This window comes from Apostichopus japonicus, chromosome 9, assembly GCF_037975245.1.
Source record: "Apostichopus japonicus isolate 1M-3 chromosome 9, ASM3797524v1, whole genome shotgun sequence".
Lineage (NCBI taxonomy): Eukaryota > Metazoa > Echinodermata > Holothuroidea > Aspidochirotida > Stichopodidae > Apostichopus > Apostichopus japonicus.
Genome location: NC_092569.1, coordinates 13,382,075 through 13,398,976, shown reverse-complemented (window position 1 = coordinate 13,398,976; position 16,902 = coordinate 13,382,075). Strand labels below are relative to the sequence as shown.

At 36.4% G+C, this 16,902-nt stretch overlaps 1 protein-coding gene and 1 long non-coding RNA gene across 2 annotated transcripts in view; both read left to right on the top strand.

The window, feature by feature from the left end:
- The window catches only part of LOC139974161 (uncharacterized), a 162,229-nt gene that overhangs the window by 96,398 nt on the left and 48,929 nt on the right, over positions 1-16,902 (top strand). The window lies entirely within an intron of this gene.
- On the top strand, positions 12,064-16,811 carry LOC139974183 (uncharacterized). Its single transcript, XR_011795415.1, has 3 exons — positions 12,064-12,419; positions 14,570-14,669; positions 16,355-16,811. It is a non-coding gene; the product is annotated as an uncharacterized lncRNA (long non-coding RNA).

Below are 16,902 nucleotides of genomic sequence, written 5' to 3'. Positions count from 1 at the left end.
AGTCATGTTAAATTATTACTTTCAGCCCATGCTTTGATTTGCTACGAATGTGGTATTTTTCAGTACAATGCAGAGGAGGAACTACGTTGAGTTCATTAAGGACATTAATATTCTCCTTTACAGTAACTGAGTATTAAAGTAACAAGTAACATTTGAGTCGATTTGTTATTTGCCTGCAGTAAGCTGTACATTGTGTGGAGGTATGCAACACTATGTTATTCCGGTGGGTTTTCCACACACATGTCCAACACAGAATGTACGTTATGGTATACGTTTAAAGAAATGTTTACCTACGCTGTTAACTAAGACGTAATAAAGGACATCGCTTTGTACTGGGAATTCATAATTTCTTTTAATAAAACATAATATATGAAGGCTTAGATTTTATTGATATTTCTCTCGATCATAACAGATCTTTGCGACCCCAATCCGTGTTTGAATGGAGGCACATGTTATATGAATGACGAAGTGACGAAGGGCTATTCATGTAGTTGTGCAACTGAATTCACTGGGAAGAACTGCACGGAACCAGGTAAAGTTAATATCAGATAAATGACGTCAGACTATGATAATCCTGTCTCTGTAACGGCACAGGTTTGGTATCAGTTGTCGGTTTTGTACCATAACGTAATTTGCATCACCCTGCATAATATTAAAACGTCCCTACGCTTAGATAGTTTGTCTACAGACTTCGCCCCTAACTTGGAAAATTCCTCGCTACGCGCCCGTTCGAATTTTTAAAGCAAACAGCAGATATCAAATCATATCAGTGAGCATGAAAATGGCGTTCCAGGATGAACAGCTTCAAATCTGTCTGTGTGTGTAGTCAAAGGCGAAGGAGCCCAATTTGATTTGGGGAGCTGTAACGACTTGCCCGAAAAATATAACCAACATTTTTCGCGCGCTCCGCGCGCGTTCAACATGTTAATGTCATTATCACATTTAAGCAAGCATCGGTTATTACATCGCATACCATCGTGTACCGTGCGGTTCGTGAAAGTTGCGCAGTACACCGCGGGATGCCCATCTAAACAACGAAATGTCTTATGTATATGAAGAAAAAGCATGGAGGTCCAATTATGTCAAAACTCTCTTTTATATTAGTAATGGCTAACTAGTCGGCCAAGCTTAGAACTTTATTTAAATTAATTTCCTTTAGATGTAGCTATGTATTGCAATTTATTTCTCTTTCAGTAGGTGCCCGAAAAATTCTCAGCATATTGCCCGAATTTTCAGGAAAAAAATATTGGGGGGGGGGGGCTGCAGCCCACGCCTATCTGTGTAGTGTTCGGTTTCGGAAATATCTGGCATTTGTTTCATTTCCTTCAACCAAGTTTTATAATAGCCGTTATAAAAGGTTTTAATATTTCTACACCAATAAATTAACTGTGTCTGAATTTTCGAAAATTTCCTGACCAACATTCTTCATCATACTTCCCTTTACTCGTGCAATTTTGGCCGGTCTGTTAGGGGTTCAAGGAGGTTTTTCTATATTGGTTGTCAATAGATGAATTTTTTGGCAACATTATGGGTATGTTTTCAAGTGAGTTTATTCACGAGAAACGTGAATTTTCAAATTCTGAACAAATAATGGGCTTAAAACCTTGAAAAGTGGGGCTGTCGGGTATTGTGGGCCGCGACATAGAATCACCTACAAAAGTAATGATCTACATGCAGGACATGCGATGAGGTCGAACATGATGTGTGACTGGTGACAATCTTCAAAAATGTTATGGATGGAAAAAAAACTATTGGGAAATACTTGGTTCTCAAGCAAAAAGTGCACATCTGGATGGTCATTTTCAAGCCCGAAAAGTGCCATTTCCGGTGATCTGGGAGGCTATCAAAACCAAAAATTTTCTTGTACGCTGCGCGCCAACCGATGGTGGCGCTCCGCTTAGATAGTAATTTGCGCCCCCCCCCCGGGTTAGAAAATCCTGGATACGCCCCTGGTGTGTACGTGTACCCTTGACTCGCGTGCCCATGTGTTACAGAATTTCTTTTATAAGCCTCTTTACATACTTATTTCTCGAATCCCATTCAACCCCATCGTTTCTTTTCCGTTCTATGCGAAAACCTCTGGTGATACAAATGTTGTCATCATCGCAATTGTTCCTTGTTGGACATATTCCCCAATCACATAACAATCAAAGCTTGCTTTTGGTTCAGAGATGCTTTCAACTGTTTTAAACCTTACAATATATTGTTAAAGCAATAGTAGTAGTAGTAGTAGTAGTAGTAGTAGTAGTAGTAGTAGTAGTAGTAGTAGTAGTAGTAGTAGTAGTAGTAGTAGTAGTAGTAGTAGTAGTAGTAGTAGTAGTAGTAGTAGTAGTAGTAGTAAAAAAGACCGAATATTGTTTCAAACCACAACGATTTATATTTCCCATAAATCTCACATAACTTAGCATCCATATAAATATTTCCTAGTTCTTCTTGGGGCTGAAACTGATAGAACAAGGAGCAATCTCATAGTCTAATCCAGATGGAAGAATTATTGCAAAAAGTGTACAAAGCTGATGACATAAGCTACCTTTCTATGTACATAAACGTCAATTTGAAGAAAATAATTTGTAATTATACCTATCAAACTGAATGTATACATCTGACGACATAAGGTGTACCTATTTGCATATGTGTCTTCGATGTTGATACCTATCATTATTTACTTAAATATATTAAACGTTAAAGTTTATCTTGAAATATGGCAGTTGTATAATCCACTGAGATATGGGCCGCAGCTTTCAGAAGATTCTATAGGTGTAGACTTCAGAACCTTTTGAAACTTGCAGCAAAAATAGTATTTGACAGTTTATAACAGCTACCATAAAACTGTAATACCCAGATATGTGAGCCAATGGAAGTTGTGTTTTTTTGGACAGGCTATACTTGTAAATGGAAGTGACACATCATGCTCATGCCAGAAATATGAAGTAAGAAATGAGCACGTGTACAAATTTAGTTGCTCAGTGGAACGTCTAGTTTATGTTTTATTTGTGTTGCCCTAATCAAGCCACTTCGCATTTACTCATAGATACTAACAACGGCGGGACAAGTCTTTGGATAGTATTTGTCGCAGTTGTGGTTATACTGTTGCTTGTCCTTGCGTTTGTGGGCTTACTCTGGTACCGCTCAAGAAGGTGAATCTAATTTTCATTTTAAATATTCACAGTAGCCACAATTTAAATCGATGCTTAGTTAACAATATGTATTGATGTTTGAGCAGCGAATGAAAGGATTTAACAGTGTATAAAGAAAGGAATATATATATATATATATATATATATATATATATATATATATATATATATATATATATATATAGACCTATATTATGAAATACTTACAAATCAGAGGCTTTAATGTAAACCATGTAAGATTCATAAATATTGGAAACCATTCAATGAATCAATGACCGAAAATAGGGTTAGACAAGCAGAATCAAAGTGATTACAAGTTTACTTCAAAATTTCATTTATTCTAATGAACGTTTTCAGCCAATGACAAACCGAAAGACTCTAAAAAGATATTCATTCTTTGTTTATTTTACAGACAAAAAGGAGAAACTGCTCATTCTGATAAACAAGATAATGGAACTGACGTCAGAGGGAATCAACTGGTCAATCACCATGGTGATGTCAATGACGAGATGGTGTACAATGTTGACCCTAAATATTACAGTATAGAAGATGGAGAAGTGAAAATACCAACATATGCTTTGCCTGATCAGGAAACCGTTGACAAGAGGGCAACGATTAAATGCAAAGCAACTTTGGAAAATGATCATCTTAAAAATATCCAACATACAAATAAATCTTTTGAACATATTGATAAGAAAAAGGGAATAGTTGAGAATGCAAATGGCAAAATGGTCGATGAGGCTTCGATGAGAGAAGAACACGAATATTCCAAAAAAATATTCACTGAAGAAAAAGAGGCAGTTGTGTTCTGTGACAGAAGGCCTCAATATGTAAACTATAAAATCACCGGGCATACCTCTAATTAGAAAGCTTAACTTGGTATTGGGAAACCAGGGGGCATGTCTATGAGGATCATATGATTCCATAGCCGAGTGTTATGTATAGGATTCGTAGAGGTATTCCACAGATTAAAATAAATTATACTTAAACTTGTGAATTCCTTATTCTGTAACGCTTTAACTCATAAATATATTTGATTTTTATTTTGATTGTGGATAGGTGCATGGAAACTGATAAGCGAAGGTCGGAAGTCTTCAGCTCTCCGTGAGGTGCCTTCCTTGATAAGTGGGAACCACAGTAGTATAAGATTTGTATAAAAAGTTAAAAACAGTTCAGCCGAAATAAGCAAAATGACGGTCTTTGCCTTTACAAACTTGTTTGTTGCATTTAATTTTATAATAATTCAGACATTGTTTTCACAATTTGCTATAGACTAGCATTTTTAAGGGATTACGTTAAACACGAAGTAAATAAATGTATCCGTCATTTCTATGTTCCTATATATGGGGAAGATGTACACTATGGGAAATCATCATCACCCTTTCGTTAACTATACAAACAATTACTTTCTCTTTATCTAATAAAACATATTCGAAGATTCGCATATTTAATTTTGGTAACTTTGGATGTTTTCTATATTATAACAAATTTGATGGTCTCATCTTTACGTTTGCATCCCATCTGATCTTCTTCATTACTTGATTCAGTTTAATGAGTTTATCGCATAATTAAACAGGAAAGTAAAAGAGTGGACAAAATGAATCACATTCTAAACTGATAATTATCCTATTCGACAAATTTTATTTCTTCTAAAACACAGAACTATTAAAGACAATTGTAAATACAGGAGAGGAGAGGAGAGGAGTTGATAAAATCAAAAACATTTTAAATTGATCATGAAATTATGTAATTTCTCTTTCTTCTCGATTTCATGATATTAAATATGTGTATAATCTCGAGTTTTCGTTATTATGTTCGCCTAGTCTTTTTGGCAATGTGTGATTGCTTGACGGTTGACGGGCTATGTTATTCAACTCATTTTTAAACGAGGATTGTGGATAGTTGAAAATATCTATACAGTGTATTCATAACGTGCTTTTGGGCAATCAATAGTGTTTTATAAAGAAGTATTGGTTTGTCACACATATATGGTCTTTGTACATCTATGCAACTGCCATTTTTCATGCACAATATGGAACTCATGTAGACCCGTATGCAGGGATAACTTGAGTTCTATATGCACCATTATGATTGCGATATTTAGCTTACTGGAACCTTTATGATCGCGTCTTTAGCTTACTGGAAACAATATGATTGCATCTTTAGCTTACTGGGACCATTATGATTGCATCTTTAGCTTACTGGAACCTTTATGATTGCGTCTTTAGCTTACTGGAACCATTATGATTGAATCTTTAGCTTACTGGAACCTTTATGATTGCATCTTTAGCAAAATAGAACCTTTATGATTGAACCTTTAGCTTACTGTAACCATTATGATTGCATCTTTAGCTTACTAGAACCTTTATGATTGCATCTTTAGCTCATTGGAACCATTATGATTGCGTCTTTAGCTTACTGGAACCATTATGATTGAATCTTTAGCTAACTGGGACCTTTATGATTGCATCTTTAGCTTACTGGAACCGATATGATTGCATCTTTAGCTTACTAGAACCTTTATGATTGCATCTTTAGCTCATTGGAACCATTATGATTGCGTCTTTAGCTTACTGGAACCATTATGATTGAATCTTTAGCTAACTGGGACCTTTATGATTGCATCTTTAGCTTACTGGAACCATTATGATTGCATCTTTAGCTTACTAGAACCTTTATGATTGCATCTTTAGCTCACTGGAACCTTTATGATTGCGTCTTTAGCTTACTGGAACCTTTATGATTGCATCTTTAGCTTACTGGAACCGATATGATTGCATCTTTAGCTTACTAGAACCTTTATGATTGCATCTTTAGCTCATTGGAACCATTATGATTGCGTCTTTAGCTTACTGGAACCATTATGATTGAATCTTTAGCTAACTGGGACCTTTATGATTGCATCTTTAGCTTAATGGAACCATTATGATTGCATCTTTAGCTTACCAGAACCTTTATGATTGCATCTTTAGCTCACTGGAACCTTTATGATTGCGTCTTTAGCTTACTGGAACCATTATTATTGCATCTTTAGCTTACTGGAACCTTTATGATTGAACCTTTAGCTTACTGGAACCATTATGATTGCATCTTTAGCTTACTAGAACCTTTCTGATTGAACCTTTAGCTTACTGGAACCATTATGATTGCATCTTTAGCTAACTGGGACCATTATGATTGCATCTTTAGCTTATTGGAACCATTATTATTGCATCTTTAGCTTACTGGGACCATTATGATTGCATCTTTAGCTTACTGGAACCTTTATGATTGCGTCTTTAGCTTACTGGAACCATTATGATTGCATCTTTAGCTTACTGGAACCTTTCTGATTGAACCTTTAGCTTACTGGAACCATTATGATTGCATCTTTAGCTTACTAGAACCTTTCTGATTGAACCTTTAGCTTACTGGAACCATTATGATTGCATCTTTAGCTTACTGGGACCATTATGATTGCATCTTTAGCTTATTGGAACCATTATTATTGCATCTTTAGCTTACTGGAACCATTATGATTGCATCTTTAGCTTATTGGAACCATTATTATTGCATCTTTAGCTTACTGGAACCAATATGATTGCATCTTTAGCTTACTGGGACCATTATGATTGCATCTTTAGCTTACTGGAACCTTTATGATTGCGTCTTTAGCTTACTGGAACCATTATGATTGAATCTTTAGCTTACTGGAACCTTTATGATTGCATCTTTAGCAAAATAGAACCTTTATGATTGAACCTTTAGTTTACTGTAACCATTATGATTGCATCTTTAGCTTACTAGAACCTTTATGATTGCATCTTTAGCTCATTGGAACCATTATGATTGCGTCTTTAGCTTACTGGAACCTTTATGATTGAATCTTTAGCTAACTGGGACCTTTATGATTGCATCTTTAGCTTACTGGAACCGATATGATTGCATCTTTAGCTTACTAGAACCTTTATGATTGCATCTTTAGCTCATTGGAACCATTATGATTGCGTCTTTAGCTTACTGGAACCATTATGATTGAATCTTTAGCTAACTGGGACCTTTATGATTGCATCTTTAGCTTACTGGAACCATTATGATTGCATCTTTAGCTTACTGGAACCGATATGATTGCATCTTTAGCTTACTAGAACCTTTATGATTGCATCTTTAGCTCATTGGAACCATTATGATTGCGTCTTTAGCTTACTGGAACCATTATGATTGAATCTTTAGCTAACTGGGACCTTTATGATTGCATCTTTAGCTTAATGGAACCATTATGATTGCATCTTTAGCTTACTAGAACCTTTATGATTGCATCTTTAGCTTACTGGAACCTTTATGATTGCGTCTTTAGCTTACTGGAACCATTATTATTGCATCTTTAGCTTACTGGAACCTTTATGATTGAACCTTTAGCTTACTGGAACCATTATGATTGCATCTTTAGCTTACTAGAACCTTTCTGATTGAACCTTTAGCTTACTGGAACCATTATGATTGCATCTTTAGCTAACTGGGACCATTATGATTGCATCTTTAGCTTATTGGAACCATTATTATTGCATCTTTAGCTTACTGGGACCATTATGATTGCATCTTTAGCTTACTGGAACCTTTATGATTGCGTCTTTAGCTTACTGGAACCATTATTATTGCATCTTTAGCTTACTGGAACCTTTCTGATTGAACCTTTAGCTTACTGGAACCATTATGATTGCATCTTTAGCTTACTAGAACCTTTCTGATTGAACCTTTAGCTTACTGGAACCATTATGATTGCATCTTTAGCTTACTGGGACCATTATGATTGCATCTTTAGCTTATTGGAACCATTATTATTGCATCTTTAGCTTACTGGAACCATTATGATTGCATCTTTAGCTTATTGGAACCATTATTATTGCATCTTTAGCTTACTGGAACCTTTATGATTGCGTCTTTAGCTTACTGGAACCATTATTATTGCATCTTTAGCTTACTGGAACCTTTCTGATTGAACCTTTAGCTTACTGGAACCATTATGATTGCATCTTTAGCTTACTAGAACCTTTCTGATTGAACCTTTAGCTTACTGGAACCATTATGATTGCATCTTTAGCTAACTGGGACCATTATGATTGCATCTTTAGCTCACTGGAACCATTATGATTGCATCGTCAGCTTACTGGAGCCATTACGATTGCATATTTAGCTTACTGGAACCATTATGATTGCATATTTAGCTTACTGGAACCATTATGATTGCTTCTTTAGCTTACTGGAACCATTATGATTAAACCTTTAGCTTACTGGAACCATTATGATTGCATCTTTAGCTTACTGGAACCGTTATCGTTGCATCGTTAGCTTACTGGAACCATTGTGATTGCATCTTTGGCTTATTGCAACCATAATGATTGCATCTGTGACCCATTGGAACCATTATGATTGTATCTTTAGCTTACTGGAACCATTATGTCGCATCTTTAGCTCATTGGAATCAATATGATTGCATCTTAAGCTTACTGGAACCATTATGGTTGAACCTTCAGCTTACTGGAACCATTGTGATTGCATCTTTGGCTCATTGGAACCATTATGATTGCATCTTTAGCGTACTGGAACCTTCATGATTGCGTCTTTAGCTTACTGGAACCAATATGATTGCATCTTAAGCTTACTGGAACCATTATGGTTGAACCATTATGGTTGAACCATTATGATTGCATCTTTAGCTTACTGGAACCGTTATCGTTGCATCGTTAGCTTACTGGAACCATTGTGATTGCATCTTTGGCTTATTGCAACCATAATGATTGCATCTGTGACCCATTGGAACCATTATGATTGTATCTTTAGCTTACTGGAACCATTATGTCGCATCTTTAGCTCATTGGAATCAATATGATTGCATCTTAAGCTTACCGGAACCATTATGGTTGAACCTTCAGCTTACTGGAACCATTGTGATTGCATCATTAGCTCATTGGAACCATTATGATTGAAACTTTAGCTTACTGGAACCATTATGATTGCATCTTTAGCTTACTGGAACCGTTATCGTTGCATCGTTAGCTTACTGGAACCATTGTGATTGCATCTTTGGCTTATTGCAACCATAATGATTGCATCTGTGACCCATTGGAACCATTATGATTGTATCTTTAGCTTACTGGAACCATTATGTCACATCTTTAGCTCATTGGAATCAATATGATTGCATCTTAAGCTTACTGGAACCATTATGGTTGAACCTTCAGCTTACTGGAACCATTGTGATTGCATCTTTGGCTCATTGGAACCATTATGATTGCATCTTTAGCGTACTGGAACCTTCATGATTGCGTCTTTAGCTTACTGGAACCATTATGATTGAACCTTTAGCTTACTGGATTATGATTGCATCTTTAGCTTACTGGAACCTTTATGATTACATCTTAAGCTTACTGGAACCATTGTGATTGCATCTATGGCTCATTGGAACCATTATGATTGCATCTTTAGCTTACTGGAACCTTTATGATTGAACCTTTAGCTTACTGGGACCATTGTGATTGCATCTTTGGCTTATTGCAACCATAATGATTGCATCTGTGACCCATTGGAACCATTATGATTGTATCTTTAGCTTACTGGAACCATTATGTCGCATCTTTAGCTCATTGGAATCAATATGATTGCATCTTAAGCTTACTGGAACCATTATGGTTGAACCTTTAGCTAACTGGAACCATTATGATTGCATCTTTAGCTTACTGGAACCGTTATGGTTGCATCGTTAGCTTACTGGAACCATTGTGATTGCATCTTTGGCTTATTGCAACCACTATGATTGCACCTGTGACATATTGGAACCATTAAGATTGAACCTTTAGCTTACTGGAACCATTATGATCGCATCCTTAGCTTACTGGAACCTTTATGGTTGCATCGTTAGCTTACTGGAACCATTGTGATTGCATCTTTGGCTTATTGCAACCATTATAATTGCAGCTTTAGCTTACTGGAACCATTATGGTTGCATGTTTGGTTTACTGGAACCATTTTGAATGCATCTATAGCTTACTGGAACCATTATGATTACATATTTACCTTACCTGAGCCATTGTTGTTGAAACTTAAGCTTACTGGAACCATTCTGATTGCATCTTTATCTCATCGAAACCATGTTGGGAATTTTACTCTAATTTAATTATTTTGCTTTACCTTTTAGATTGACGATATTTCATGTAGGCATAAGTATTTTAAGATTTGTATCATAACATAAACGTAAGCGGAATTATAGATATGTTTATGAAGAGAAATCTTTTAAAGGATGTCATTAGAGAGAGGGGGTGAGGGCTTTGTCGGAATGGGTGGAATAACATAGGAGACAAAAGGTCAGATCGCTCCAGCACGTGGTTTAGTCCTCGGCTTCTTAAACATGATTTTAAATGCTTACTAAAATCATTGCAAATAAAAATGCTATTATATATCTAGATAATATAAGTAAAGGGCTGTTATTTGGTTTTCTCAAGCGTTTGAATTCGGGGAATTTTATGGTATGACATATTTAGGTATAACAGCGTTTGTTGGTCAGAAAATTTAAAATAAACTGATTTAAAGAAGATATTACTGAAAGTTCATGTCAATAGACTTTTTGTTTTTTATAAATACGCAGAGGTTAATATAAGAAGTAATCCTTTGTTGCCTTGAAGGATGACTAACTGGAGGATTTTAGTATTCTGTGTTATTGCGTGGCAACGCTGTTGAAGTATGTTGAATTTCTGGAAAGCCACTTTAAGGTAGCATACTCCATATAATTGCCCTATTGACTTCCACACTAAATTGTTAAAGTAATGTGGTCTATGTCAGTCATTGTAGACGTTTTTCTCTAGCTAAACCTCAAACTCATCATTGGATAGCTGATAAGTTGGCTATTCATGGCACAATATACTTTCCGTTCATGACCGTGATTAATGAGAGCCTGAAGTTTCGTCACTTGTTGACAAACTCCTTTACTCAGTTTAATAAATCATGTCCGTACGCTGCTTCCGGGAGGCCCAGAGTGGACCCAAAAACTGCCTCAAATGACCCTATTTGTGCACCGCTTGTATTTCCATGTGTATACTCTGACATCGCAGCCAGAAAAACAACAGATACTGTTTGATTACATATCAAAGAAAAGAAACATGTTTATGCTTGCTGGCACATTTCCTGATTGATATAGACTATATATATATATATATATATATATATATATATATATATATATATATATATATATATATATATATATATATATATATAAATGAAAATCGTAATGAGTTGGAAAATCAAGAACAGTGAAAAAACTTTCAGCCTCCACCGGGATTCGAACCACGGGCCTCCCGCTCTGTACGCGGACACCCTAACCACTAGGCTATGGACGCTGATTGTATGTCCAGAGGTTCGAAACCGGTAAGGAAGATCGTAATTCCACTGTAGGCGTTTGTCACCTATATCGAACAATACTAGTTCTGTTTTTGGTGACATATTTTGCCCTACTCTGGAGATCAAACATGATGCGATCCAACTCGAAAATCATTTGTGACTCCTAAAGCCGGATCTCGAAAGAGATACTTTGAACAGACTTTATGTTAATACAATATATATATATATATATATATATATATATATATATATATATATATATATATATATATATATATATATGTATATGTATGTATATATATGTATATGGATATATTAAAGGCGATATCGCTCGTAGACTTTTTTTTGAGGGCACTGGCATTATCGAGGTTTCAGCGAGGTTTACGGGGACCCCTATTAATCACGTGACCTCGGTGGCAAATTTAGATCAGTGAATAGCACAGGCAAGCGTATTCGCAACAAGCCCGTACCCATTGCACACATAATGCTATAACACAGCATTTCAGTTTCCTGTACTGTTTACCACATAGGACCTTCGTCCTCGATAGTTTGTTTGTGTGCCTTTTGAGTAAAGAATACTGTACGATTTTCGTCCAAATACATTCGATTAGAGTATTGTGACAATCATGGAAAAAGGATCAGGGCAAGAAGAATCGGGCGAAATAAAACGACCTTATCCTGGAACGAGCGTAGGTTAGGTTTAAGTGGAGGAAGGCCTTTGTTGCATGGACATGACAAAAACAGCAGTGCAAAGGAACAACAGCGACGAAGAGATGCCACGAAGATCTATCTTCTACGTTCCTATGTAAGCTGGCAAATGGAGAAAGAACTATACAGACATGTCCATGATTTGACTTCTGTGAGCAACGTATATTTCGCAGGACATTTGCTTCAGGATCACACAAAAAGGTAATGATTTGCTAAGCTAGGCTAAAACTGTATAGGGTAGTTGTCCTAGGTTACATGTATAGCCTATCAGTTTTGCGAAGTACAGAATACTGTCAAGTTCGGACACCCCTAAGAAATACACGATTTCACAATGATAACCTACAAACAAAAGCCAGTATCACTAAAAACTACGAAGCTACAGTTATTTCCTCTCCAAAATGACCTGTGTGCAAGTATGTACGTATATATTTGTCAATAAAATGAAGATAACGGAGTTTGGGGGTATTTTAAGGCTTAGGTGTTCGAATTTCGCAGTGTCTACAGGTAGTATGCTATTGTATTTGTAACATACATGATTTGATATGCCTAGGCCATGTAACTAGTCCTATCATTCATTATTTTTCCAATGGGCCTAGCGTATGCTAACCTTATCATACTTATCCTAGCACAAAGTAGCAGTAAGTTGTATTACTGAGTCAGCATCATCACTGTTTGTGAATGCTTGTCATGAAGACACTGTATACAGTTAAAAATGAAAGTATCCTTTCTAAAGAAGACTGACTCATATTTATGCAATGGAAAGCTGGGCCTTCTCATCACCAAATAGTAAACTGTTTTTGCCTCAACAAATTGATGGAAATATATTTTCTAACCACTAGGCCTTGGTGATCTGTTCATCCCCACCCCCTCCAGGTTCTAAATTGTTATCAGCTGTCCTTGTTTGAAGAAGATATTCTTGTGAATGAGCATTTGAAAAAAAGAAAGAAGTTTGAAGCCTCATCTTTGCCCAGTCATAATTAACTAGGCATATATAGAACTAAGGCCTGTTGTAATAAGTATCTGAATTTAGTGTTCAAAGTGCTGTACACGTACAACCACATGGACCTGCAGTTTTTCCTATAAAAATAATGCATCTACATAAATACTTTAGAATCACTCCTAACTGATTCACATGTTTTCACACCGCTACATATGCAACTATACCTTAGGTTTTTCTAAGGTCAGCCACAGCTAGCATATACGTAATCAAGTTTTAATGGTTCATTTGGGCAACGGGGTGTACATGTTATCTACTGACTCAATCGTGTGTACATTTCTGCGTTTGGGATTTTTGAAGGAACCCAACTGCTATGCAAGAACTAAGGTAAATTAGCCTCACAAATTGAGGGAACATATTAGTACATATAGCTACACCTATATAAACCTTTATATTGCCATGCCTGGAGGTAAGAAAGTACCAGTTTTTTGTGTAGGCCTGATGCTATAATGTTGTGATAAGTTATCATATTTTTATATATGGGTCCATCCATGCCAAATCAACAGTGGCCTCCACGCCCACCCTCTCAGAATTGCCTAAAATTGATATGGTGTCTTGCAATATGTCTCAAAGGATGAAATTGGGCAAAAAAAAATTGGAAAACTTTTTGGTTGCTAGGATACGGCCCGCCTAGCAACCAAATCCAGATTGCATTTTAAGAGCCGTAAATGATCTGATGTTTAGTGTTCAAAAATTATAATCTATTAAATTTGGTGACCGTAACTATCTCTTGTGGAGAGTAATCTAGCGTTAATGGTAGTCTGAAAACTAGCTATGCATGTAAACAGGAATTTTTCACAATGGTGGGCTTATGTCATGGAGTAAGCTAGCATCTCAATTCTCACTCATGAAACCAACTGCTCACATAAACAGGAAGTTTTCACAGTAGGTAAATAATGAGTGTACATCAAACTTTGATCAAAAGACTGGACATCTTTTAGTGATATGAAACCAATCAGTTCACTTAGACAGGAAGTTTACATAGTAAATTGTACATTGACATGTGAGCTCAGGTTGTTGAGCAAGCAGTTGGGCAACACAAAATTATCCTCACAATTTTCTTGAAAGGTACCACGGTTTTAGGATATGTTGAAGAAGAGTATGAAAGAATATATCATCCTTATCTGGGTTTAAATCATTGTGGGTTAACAATATGTTATTATTGAAATCTGCCAAAGTGTTTGTTTGTTACTTTTCTCTTTCATATTTTTTCTTGGGTAGGTATGATAAAAACATGTTTGTTTGTAATAATCATTACCAGATTCATTACGCATACAATTAAGCTTGGGGTGTACAGTAAAATTACTATTTCAGTTATATGATTTACGGACAATTTTTTTGTTTCATTGAACAGGTGTTAAATGCATCTTTCCAGAAGGATGCCGAAAGTCAAACAGAGGCATTCTCAGCAGCTGTCACCACAGAAAGATCAGTTGACACTCAGAAAGGAGAAGGTAAATTTATATGTTTATCCTTGCATGAATAACAGACTGGAAGAGCAGTGCTAATCTTATATCTGATCTGATGTGATCAGAAAAATAATACAATTTCATTCTCATTAAATTCCTAAAGAAAAGAAAAAAATGGTAGCATATTGCTCATCCACTAAAAAGGGTACATGTGTATGAGAATTTATATAAAAGTCAGTGGGCCTGATATTATGAGGATCTTCTTTAGAGGCAAACTGACTAGTAACAAGAAATTCAAGAGACACAATAGAGCCTGGTACAGAGAGGACATGGTGAACACAAAGAAAGAAGTTAATGGTGTATTGAAAAAAAGGAGTCAGGGAAAGCAGAGGTATTTAGATAAACTGTGGAGTACAAAGCGAGGATTAAGAAAGGAGAGAGGGGGAATGAACTATGGCAGAATACAGAGATGGAGCAGGATTAAGTTAGCATAGGCGTAGGAGCCTCATTTGATTTGTGGGGGGCTGAAACGACTTGCCCGAAAAATGTATCCGAAATTTTCGTGCGCTCCGCGCGCGATCAACATGTTGTTGTGCATATCATATAGGCATACATCGGTTATTACATCACATGCCAATAACATACAATCTTATTAGCCTTCCATATTGGTTAAAATTATTGGGGAATCTGTAAAACAAAAATGATCATAACAATATAAGTTTAAACATTGAAAAACACATTGCAAAATATTCTTCTTGCAGTAGGTGCCCGAAAAATTCTCAACTTATTGCCGAATTTTCACCAAAAAAAGTGAAAAACACATTGCAAATTATTCTTTTTTCAGTAGGTGCCTGAAAAATTCTCAGCATATTGCCCAAATTTTCACCAAAAAATGTGAAAAACACACTGCAAATTATTCTTTTTTTAAGTAGGTGCCCGAAAAATTCTCAGCATATTGCCGGAATTTTCACCGAAAAAAGTGGAAAACACATTGGAAATTATTCTTCTTTCAGTAGGTGCCCGAAAAATTCTCAGCATTTTGCCCGAATTTTCACCAAAAAATGTGAAAAACACACTGAAAATTATCCTTTTTCAGTAGGTGCCCGAAAAATTCTCAGCATATTGCCCGAATTTTCACCCAAAAATGTGCAAAACACACTGCATATTATTCTTTTTTTAAGTAGGTGCCCGAAAAATTCTCAGCATATTGCCCGAATTTTCACCAAAAATTTTGGTTGGGGGGCTGCAGCCCCCCCAGCCCCCTGCCTCCTACGCCTATGTAAGTTAGTCATGTCCTTCTTGTATATTGAGCCCATTCAGTTGAATGGTGCTAAGGCATTCCGTCCACTCTCTCTATCTCTGCTGTGGTGTACTATGTCTGAGATGGTTAGTCTACGAATTTAGTTACCTGTTGGGACATGTCTTACTTTAATGGTATGATTGGGGAACTGAAAGTGTTCCCCCACTGGAGTCTCCATTTTCATTGTATTGACCTGTGACTAGAACTGCTTATTGAGGGTGGTCTTGGTTTCACCAACATACTTGTAACTTCAATATCTTCTACTTCAATGTCCTCTAAACTCAATGACACCATTTAAATTGAAATATCAGTTTCCAGTGCTGCGAAAGTGTGATAAGTTCTAAACAAAAGTATATTTTTAGTCACAGCCATAGTAGCTATAGCAGGATACTTGCAATCTAGTAACAAATGTTTTATGTAATCTTTACAGATACTTCTGATCCAGTTACTTCAACACCTCTCAAGAAGCCATCTGCCATGTTCTGTCCAATGTCACCAGTAGGATTAGATATGGAGCAGCATGGGAGAGAAACTTCAGACCATACAAATACACATTGCCACATTTACATGATCCTGAACAAAAGAGATCATACATATGGCAGGGGCAAGCACTTTTCCCAGACTTTTATTGACAGGTTGTGCGACATTCACGTTGGATTAGCAGCTATTGATACATCTGCATCACCAGATTGAGATAAATTGCTTTCGTCCATTTTGTTCGATAGTAGCTATGACTGTGAATCAGAAGCTTGGCCACCCTCTAAGTCAAGGTTGGCAAGGTTGGGGAAATTCAATCAAGGAGTAACAATCAGAGAATGGCCAGCTTTGTATTATTGTATATAGGCCTACACACAGCGGGTATAAATATCTGTATCGGTTTATTTATAGTGGTGTTCATATCCGTTGCCAGGAGGCAGGAGGGGATATGATTTGAACGTGGGGAGGGTGTGGGGGGGTGTGGAAGGGGTCCCCTTTGAA